This window comes from Girardinichthys multiradiatus, chromosome 18 (genome assembly GCF_021462225.1).
Source record: "Girardinichthys multiradiatus isolate DD_20200921_A chromosome 18, DD_fGirMul_XY1, whole genome shotgun sequence".
In the NCBI taxonomy this organism is placed as follows: domain Eukaryota; kingdom Metazoa; phylum Chordata; class Actinopteri; order Cyprinodontiformes; family Goodeidae; genus Girardinichthys; species Girardinichthys multiradiatus.
The window spans coordinates 8,291,935-8,302,432 of NC_061810.1; positions in this window are offsets into that span (position 1 = coordinate 8,291,935).

Below are 10,498 nucleotides of genomic sequence, written 5' to 3' on the forward strand. Positions count from 1 at the left end.
CCAGTTTTGGTCCGTGAGGCAGACACCCTGTCTACTTTTAAGGCTAGGCTTAAAACTTTCCTTTTTGATAAAGCTTATAGTTAGAGTGGCTTAGGCTATCTTCCTTATTTTTTTTTACCTCCGCCTTCCTCCCTCCCTGTTGGATGGAATAAGAGGGAGTCAGGTTTACCCTAAACCGGCTCAGTTATGGTTGAAGTGCAAACACACCCTCCATTTCTGCTACCTGTATGACCCCTTCTCTTTTCCAATGGTTATAATCAGTCTGAGAGAGAGAAGTATCCGAGTCCTTGTGGATTTTAGTATAACAATGGCCATCAGTGGCCTCTAGGTGGACAAACTATATCAGTATATTATTTTACTTAGTCTCCCTACACGTGGCCTGTTCTGGGGTGGCCAGGCTCTGGCACTCGGTGGTTTGATCTGGCCTCCCCGGCAGCCTCGCGCCGTTCCGGACCCTTTGTGGGGTGCCTTGAGATGACATTGTTGTACATAAGCACTATATAAATAAAGAAACTGAAACTGAAACTATCTCTGTAGTTATGCTGCTATAGGCTTAGGCTGCTGTAGGACATAATGACCACTTTCACTCTCTTCGCTACATTCTCACACTACTCTCCAATTCTGCATTATTTGCTTTTATTTCAGTTTTTAACTTTATGTTTTCTGTCTTTTCACTTCCTAGAATCTACACCTGGCCTGACTCTGTGTCTACCTGTGACACCTTTCTGGAGAGGGGCATCGTCCAAGCTTCTGCTAGAAACAATTTAATGCTCACCTTCTACGGATGATCCACTTGGTCCTGTCTTTTGGTGTTTAACCCTTTTTCTCTCCTAGACATAGCAATTGACTGAGCTTTTACAGAAACTAATTATATGTGCTCCCTTTCAGACTATAACCTTGAAAACTGGCTCAAAGTTTATCTGTTCTTTCTTTCTAGTTGAAACGACTAAAGGAGCTACATCCACTAACATTTACTTTTCCTTCCCATAGAAAGTACTCCTGGATCAATGCTTCTGTGTTCCTTTTGTGTCTCTGCTCTGTTCTACCAAACCCCCAGTCGGTTATGGCAGATGGCCGCTCACACTGAGCCTGGTTCTGCTGGATATTTCTTCCTGTTAAAAGGGAGTTTTTCCTCTCCACTGTCGCTACATGCATGCTCAGTATGAGGGATTGCTGCAAAGTTAACACCAGTGACTGTCCACTGTCTCTACATGCTCATCCAGGAGGAGTGAATGCTACAAGTCTCTGACTCGATGCAATCTGCTGGGTTTCCTTAGATAGAAAAACTTTTTATCCAATTTGAATAAATACCTGAATCCGACTGCACTGTTCAATGGTTAGGATTAATTGGAATGTAAGTACTTGACTTTTGTGAAGTGCCTTGAGACAACATGTGTTGTGAATTGGTGCTATATAAATAAACTGAATTGAATACAAATAAAAGAACTCTTAATGCATCAGCACACTCAGAATTTTTTTTTTTTATTCCATTCACTCAACTTTGTAGTAACAATTTGGAGATGGTCGCTTTCTGCTCCAACATGACTGTGCACCACTGCAAAGGTCAAGGTCCATAAATACATGGATGAGTGTTTGGTATGGAAAAACCTGAATGGTCTACACAGAACCCTGAGCCTGAATGAACACCTTTGGGTTTACTTAGGGCAGAGATTGTGAGCCAGGCCTTCTCGTCCAACATCAGTGTTTGACCTCACTATCGAGCTTCTAGAAGAGTGGTAAAAATACCCATAAACACACTCCTAAAACATGAAGCTGTTATAATTGCCAATGTCGTTCTGGGGACTCCTCCGGAACCTCTGGAGATCATTGTGCAAAGAAGGTCAGTCAGTCATCTTCTATACCGCTTCTTCCATAGTGGGTCGCGGGGAAGCTGGTGCCTATCACCAGCAGTCTATGGGCAGGAGGCGGGCTGCACGGTGGCACAGTTGGTAGCACTGTTGCCTTGCATTAAGAAGGCCCTGGGTTCAAATCCCGGCCGGGGGTCTTTCTGCATAGTTTGCATGTTCTCCCTGTGCATGTGTGGGTTCTCACCAGGTACTTTGGCTTCCTCCCACAGTCCAAAGACATGCCTGTTAGTTTAATTGGTCTCTAAATTGCCCTAAGGTGTGTGAATGAGCCTGTGTGGTTGTTTGTGTGTTGCCTTCCGATGGACTGGCAACCTGTCCAGGGTGTACCCCACCTCCCGCACATAGACTGCTGGAGATAGGCACCAGCTTCCCGCGACCACTATGGAAGAAGCGGTATAGAAAATGACTGACTAAATTTGAATTGATGTGCCAACATCATGATAAACCCTATGGATTAAGAATAGGATGTCACTCACTAAGCAAATACTTTTGTCAATAAAATGTAAGTCAGCTTTGCATGGACCTTTAGCCATTGAAGTAATTGTCTTTTTAGAAATAAGAATTGCAAAGGACGATATAAAAAAAGAAGTAAACCTGGGCTATAACCTTCAATCAAGGGCTATGCTTATAAATTTCAGATAATTTGAATTATATGAAAAAGAGGTGTTTATATCTCCTCCCATTTGAATAAACATACATAGTATGTATGTGGGAAGGGTATGATTCTTGCTGTAGATTCAATAGGGCCTGCCGTCCATTCATAGATGGATTTTTGTTCAAATTAATAGGGGCATTGAGAAAGACGTGTCTCAAATAGAAAATAAATGTATTCTTTGGTCATTGTTTAGGACTTATGGTTCCTGTTTAAAATGGATCTCAGGAAAAAAATCCCAGACAACTATTCAAAGGGCTCAGCTGTGCTTGCTTATAAAAGAAAGGGAGGGCTGAAAAGACATTAACCTTCTTTGAATTAACTGAAAAATATTGCACATCCTCCTCCAGAATTAATTATAAGACCACTGTTGGGTAGCTTAATGGCTTTAGTTAGGAAGTCATCCCCAAATGAGTGAGGAACTGCCTGTAAGCTACCAATACATGACTATGGGTCCCATGGCTTGATGAAAGAAATAGCTAGAAAATAAAAGTGTCTTTGAAAGAAACTACATAGTTTCTGTTGTAGTTCTGTTGTCTGTAGAAAGGTCACTCAACAGACTGTCTGACTATCTGAGTGTGAATCAGGCTGAGGAATCTCCTGGGCTTTTAGTGGGCCATTGTCAACAGGATTCATGGTTCTCTTCCACAGTAATGTCTAGGAGTATGTCAGTCATATGAGGGGAACTGCTTGAATGTGCAACCACTTACGTTTTTGTGCTCCCTTTAAATTCTACTCAGCACCAATGCAAGTCATGGGATAGGGATGAGGAGGATGCCAAGCGTGATTGGGAATGACATGCATGTGTTTGTCTGTGAGTATTTATATTGCAACGTGAAAGTCTTTAGTAGGTTAAATTTATTAGACATGTCTTTAATACAGTAAGACAGAGCCTTTGCCTTGCAGCAAGAAGGCCCTGGGTTTGAATCCCTGCATGGGTTCTCTCTGCATGGTGCTTGCATGTTCTCTGAGTGAAGGAATGGGTTTTCTCCTGGTATTCCAGTTTCCTTCCACAGTCCAAATTGATCAATCAATCAATTAATTATCTCAATTTAACAAATGTTATCATTAAGTCAAAAACACATACTCTTACATTACTTGGTATACACAAGTGAAAAGGGAGCAGAAAGAAGAAAAATCTTGTATAAACCTGCCCCTTTCTCAATGATTACAAAACACATTTCATGACCGTAAAAAAAATGTTCTTACAGTATAAATTGAACACAATATCAGTCAATATCCGGTATAGACAATGGATGGATGGACGGATGGATGGATGGACGGATGGACGGACGGATGGATGGAATTATCAGGGATACCAATGAATGTTGCGCTGATCCCTTTGTGAAAAACAATTATTTATCGTGAAACTCTTTCTAGCCAAATTACAGGTTTGAATTTTTACAAAGTTTTTTGTTTGAGATTGTGCTACATTTTAAAACAAAAATTTAATTTACATCTTTTAACAAACCTTCTACTAGGAATGTCAATACTTATGGAGGGCATCATATCATATGCTGCAGATGCAAAAGTCAGCCCAGCATCAGAGAAGATGCAATTGTGCCTATTTTTTACCATGCTGCTTTAAGCTTAAATGATATGGACAACGGCCACAAAAGATTTTACTCTAACTTTATACATAGACCTAAAAATATTAAATTATTCATTTAAAGTTAAAAATAATGTGGAATTATTAAATTAAAAAGAAGCCTTGCTGATAAAATGTATTGTCCTGTATATCAATGCTTCCAGTTATTGTTGTAGCTTTGTTTTATGAGATTTCCACAGAATGAGTGAAAGAGCAGCCAATGTATACAACAGACTTTTGGAAAAGCTGAAGAAATCTGAAACCAGTATCTCGAGAAACTCTGTCTGAGGAAAGACTCAAGACTTTTGCACAGTACGGCACTTCCCAGTCACCTCCAGACCTGCACAACAATGACTGTCCTGAAGACGCCACAGAACATGTGAGCGCCTTGGTAATGACTCACCGCTTTGTGGTCACATGTATTAAAATTAGTGCTCTGAAAAAACTGAAAGGAGAGTTTCTGAAGGGCTGGGAGAGGTTAGCACCATTGTCTCTAGGGTCCAGGATCTTTTTCTGGGTGTTCTGACTTCCTCCCACTGTCCAATGCCGTGCATGCGAGATTAATTGTGATTCTAAATTGCCCTCAAGTGTGACTTCGTGTTTGCACAGTTGGATCCAATCTCTTATCCACTGGCTGCTAGGAAAGGCTCCAGTCTGCAGTTCTGAAAAGATTAACCAGCTATAGAAAATGACCAGATGTATCAGGAAATGTTCTTGGAGTAGGACCCAGATGCAGGCAGGAGTAGTTCTTCAGATTTGAAGAATTTATTAAATATAAGACAAGAACTTACAGGCAGGCATGAGGTAGATGAAACATGGAGCAATGGCAAAAAAAAAAAACTAAACAGACCATGAGCAGACATGGCATGAAAGAAACGGTATTCTCCAGCGATGAGTAAACAGAACCAAAGAATATATATAGTGGATGGCAAAGGTAAAAACAAGGAGACTGATTGCCATGAAACAGCTGGACTGAATAAAGCTGATTATGGTGGCCAAGGCAAAGAGTGGAACAAAAACATGACTGGAGCTGAACAGAGACACTGGATTTCTCTAACAGAGAAATAACTCACAGTATAAAGAAGACGAGAACAAACTTGAAAGTTAAATGCAAAGCAATATACAAACATGAAAACCACCTTAAAAGTTGGAACACGGAGAAGTGAACTGATATGACAAAAATAACAGAATATGGCAAAACCTAATAGAGCACAATACAAGAAAAATAATGAACCCAAATGAAAACTATAACCAACACCTCTAAACCAGGGTACAGGGTGGATATTTTCTGAACAGACTGGACCTTACTGTTTTAATGTTGTTAACATCAAAGTTAAAAGCTCAGTAGCCCATATGGTCAAACAGTGGTTAATCACTGACACTGTGTTGACTGGACATCCACGTTCCAGAAACATTTCAGTGTCATGGAGAAGTCATAGAGAAGCAGGATCAGCCATGAAAAAAGAATCACAAAATAATTAAATTATGAATATGTTGTGTAGTACCCATTTATTATTGTTGCTGTTAGTTCAACTGGCTGCACTTCCAAATCCTGAACATGAGTTACACCTAATACCTGCAGTTCCTGTTTCGATATACCAGGCATACCTTGCATCCTTTTATGGTGACACAGAGTTTGCATGGGATTGCCGGTACTTCAAACTGTGGGATTCCCCAAATCAATTTTCTTTAAAAGGCAGCACCCTAATATGGATGTCACTCTCTTACCCATTTTCTGTTGCCGACAGACACAGTTTTACCCAGTAGGACAATCACATCATCAAGGTTGTGATGGCTGGGCCTTGCAACTATCATGTACTTATAAAAAACTAGTTTTATATATGTAGTGCCTTGAAAAGGCATCCACAAACATAAATCTGTGGTGTGGATTTGCATACAGTCCCCTCTTACTCCAATTATCCTAAATAAAATTCAGTCCAATAAACTGTCTTTTATTATTTAATCTTAGTATAAGTACAGCTGTTTTGTAAGGGCCTTAGGAATCATTATCATAAAGACCAAGGAACAGAGCAGGCAGTACAGGGAATCAGTTCTGGAGAATCCTAAAGCAGGGTTATCTTATAAATCCATATCCTAGATTTTAAACATCACACAGAGCTTTACTAAATCTATCATCTAAAAATGGAAAGAAGATGGCAGAACTGCAAACCCACCAAGATATGACTGTCCACAGCTCTGGTTAGTGAATCTGTTGACAGGACAATTATGGTGTTAGTCGTGCATCTCACAAACCTGGCATACAAGTGGCAGGAAGAAAGCCAGTGGATAAAAAAAGCCAAATGAAGTGCTGTTTGCATTCTATAACAAGCCATATAGGAGACACAGCAAGTGTGTGAAAGAAGATGCTCTGGTTAGATAATACCAAAACTGAACTTTTTGGCATACATGCAAAATGCTTTGTGTGGAGGAAAACTAACAGTGCACAACACTGACAACACACAATCCTTATGGGGTACGCATGGTGGTGTCAGTATTATGCTCTGGTGATGCTTTTCTGTAGCATAGACAGTGAAGCTGATGTTGAGTTGAAGATGAAGGGAGATAAATACAGGACAACTCTGGAAGAAAACCTATTAGATGTTGCAGAAGACTTGAGAGTGGGGTAGAGGTTGATCTTTCAGCAGGGCGACAACGCTAAATATACAGCCAGAGGCGCAATGGAATGATTTAGATATGGATGTTCGATATCTAAATCATATTGATGTAAACGGCCCAATCAAAGTCCAGACATAAATCCAATTTAGAATATATGGCAAGAGTTAAAAACTATTTTATTTTCTATATCTAAAGGCACTTTTTGTTGTAACTGTCCTTTTGTAAAGAACAACAAGCAAAAATGTCCAAAGTTGATAGAGACATACCTTAAAAGACTTGCAGTTGTAATGCCAAAAGGTCAAAGGTGGTTCACTTTTGATGCAGGGGGGTTTTTTGTAAGAAGATTGAAAACTATTAAATTATAATTTTCCTTCCACCTCACAGTTCTGCACTACTTTGTATTGGTCAAATAAGTAAAACCCAAATAAAATACATGGAAGATTTCTACTAATGAGACAAAGCATGAAAAAGATCATGGCTTGCACAGCTGAAAGGTGCTGCATGCACTTGATTATCAGACACTGTGCATTTCAATGGGTCACTGCTGAGTCCTGGTGACTGAGGTGAAAAATAGAAATTAGATTTGTGCTGACTGATTCACTGAGATTCCGTTTGGATTCTTCCATACGTTGAATCAATAAATCCAAAGTGTATGTAATGATTGTGCAAGCATTCTATGCCCATCTATTCAATTCAATTCAAAATTCAAAAATACTCTATTAATCCCAAAGGGAAATTAAATGTTGTTTTAGCTCATTAAGAAGGTTTCTTCAACGAGCCGTTGTAGATGCTGATGGTTGTGGGCAGGAAGGATCTCCTGTAGCGCTCCGACTTACAGCAGATCTGAAGAAGCCTCTGACTGAAGACACTCTGTTGTTGTAGGACAGTCTCATGAAGAGGATGCTCAGAGTTCTCCATAATGTTCTTCATTTTATGAAGAATCCGTCTTTCCACAATGATCTCCAGAGGTTCCAGAGGAGTCCCCAGAACAGAGCCAGACTTCTTTATCAGCTTGTTGAGCTTTTTTAAGTCCCTGGCTCTGATGCTGCTTCCCCAGCAGATGATGGTAGAAGAGATCACACTTTCCACAACAGACTTATAGAAGATATGCAGCATCTTGCTGCAAACACCAAAGGACCTAAGCTTCCTCAAGAAGTACAGTCTGCTCTGTCCCTTCTTGTAGATGGCTTCACAGTTGCATCTCCACTCTAGTCTGTTGTCCAGGTGAACACCGAGGTATTTATACTCCTCCACCACCTCCACTTCTTCTCCCATGATAGAAATAGTTTTTGACTTATTCCTGTTTCTCTTAAAATCTACAATCATCTCCTAGTGCAGGACACTGTAGGATACAAGTCATACCACTGTAGTGTAGACACATTTTTAATTGCAGTGAATCAATTTTTAGTTACAGGAAATGATTTCTGGTGCTTTGTGTCAGCAAAATACTTTAAACTTTGCTCTAAGCACTCATTACCTGCTTCTTCTACCTTCAAAAGAAAGCTCAGGAAAAAGTTTAGATGCATTTTTTGTGGCTTTAAATAATTTTTGGGTTCTTTTTTGTGCACAAACATTTTGGCCGTGAATCTTTTTTTTAACTGTGATTGTGTTTGAACAGCTAAAAGCCACAGAAGAATGTTTGCTGTCAAAGTTCAGACTAACGTTGTATTTTTTTAGCTACACACAGACCGTGGAACCAAAATGGGGGCCCCTGCATCAACAGCCAAAACAAACAGAACAGACATACATTTTCCTCACAGACCGTTCTAGCTCGTGTTTGGGGTATTTATTTTGCCACCGGAAAGAGAGGAAAAGTAAAAACAGAAAAAATAAACTACTTTCACAATTTTTAAGGACTGTTTCTTGCAGCTCAGCACAGGCAGTGTGAGGAGATACATTAACCTAAGAACTGGGTAATGGCTGTGAAATGTTGTAGCTGGATCATTTCAACGGAGTCAAATAGGGTTTGTAAATACACTGAACTTGTACAGCCATTTGTCTAGTCTTACAGCACTTCTACATTAGACGCACACCTACGTCTACACCGATATGGAGATCAGTAAAATATGGGGCTTTGCTAAAAAACATGTTGACATGTTGCAGGGGAGGAATATTTTCATCTTTTATGCCTGGTTCACACAGCAAGATTTTAAAATTGTTGGTTGCTTTAAAAAACCTGAGACGATAAAAAATCGTAGAAACAACAGGTCTGGTCATACAGTGTGTGGTGTCCAGCTACACAGCAAGCACAACACACCACACACGAAACCCTCTTGGGATCAAATGTAAGAGTAATCCCCATCTGAGTTTCCTTCACCTCGCTTTCTGATTGGCTACACATCACATTCAACAGGCTGTGTGCTTGTTTGGACTCTGGGAGCAACCCACACGGTAGGATATTGGGCCAATACAATCCAACATGTTGAATATCCCCAATTTGAGGTCGGAGCAGTCCAGACGTCCTTCCGAGCAGAGTACATCACTCTTAACACACCACACACAGCAGGAATATCTCATAAGAATATCTTTAGAGCCGTCACAATGATCGGGGCATGTCGAAAGGGGAAGATCGGGTCAAAATTCAGTATACAAATCCTGCCATGTGAACCAGGCATAAGACGGGAATGTGGACACAGCGCTTGCTTAGGTTATACAAGGACTAGATAGTCCTTAAACCCGTTCCCAGTATTGCATATTCAAGTAAGGGGACAGGGTCATAAAATTCTCCAGATCCATTAAACACGTGTTCCAGGCAAGCACACTCCTATGATCCCGTCTCCAATGGTAAAAATTGGGTCAGGAGACTGTGCTTTGAAGAAGACTTTAAAATCTGTTTGAAGGGAAATAGCCCAGACCTTATTACTTTCTCATTTTTTTCCCTCACTATATTATCAGGGCTGTTTAATCAAAGTGCTTGATAAGTCTATGTATAAACTGTATAAAAATGCCACAAATGTTGCAAAAGTAGAATTTGGACTGATTTCAGAACAAAGATATGGAGTGTTTTCATATAAAAATTAAGAAAACCAACAGATTATAAAACTATCTCCAGCAGGATTCTGTACTGCTTCTGCCTTTCATATTGTCTGGAAGTAATGTGATTACACGGGAAACAGCGGCACATGATCTTAAGCCGTTAAAGTCATCTGTAATTGTAAAATTAAAGGCCGTATGAGTTTTATTCTCCTGTTCAACTTTGGAACCCTTAAGTTCAGTGTTCAGGACACTTCAGTTCTTCATCTTCTCTTTTTCCTTCTACAGTTGTCACCAGCAAATAAAAAAGACCTACTGTATCAAACCTTTTGAACATATCTGGCATGGCACAGTTAAAAAACACGTTTGTATGCTATCCAATTGAGTTATGTCACATGGTTGATACAAATAAGCTCCTCTGTAATTAATGATAGAAACAGATTGTGGAAGATGCAGAAGCTGGTCTTTCTCATAGTTAATCTCTTATTATGTTATACACATGAATGGACATTTGGGGGTGAAATGACAATTTATTATTAAGGCTGAAATGCAAAAAGCCCAGCATTGTGAATACAAAATTCAAAGCATATTTGTTTAGAAATTGCTGCTTAGATTGGTTAAAAACCAATACTTTAGGGACCTAACACAATATCTTCTAACTGAAATCTCAACATCATGCTAACGTCTAATCAGATGGGTGAGAAAATTACACATTATAAATATTATGGATAGAGACTCTGCCAACAAAAATACTAGTCATACCTTCAGGACATGACACTCAGTCACTAACTTCATCTGTAT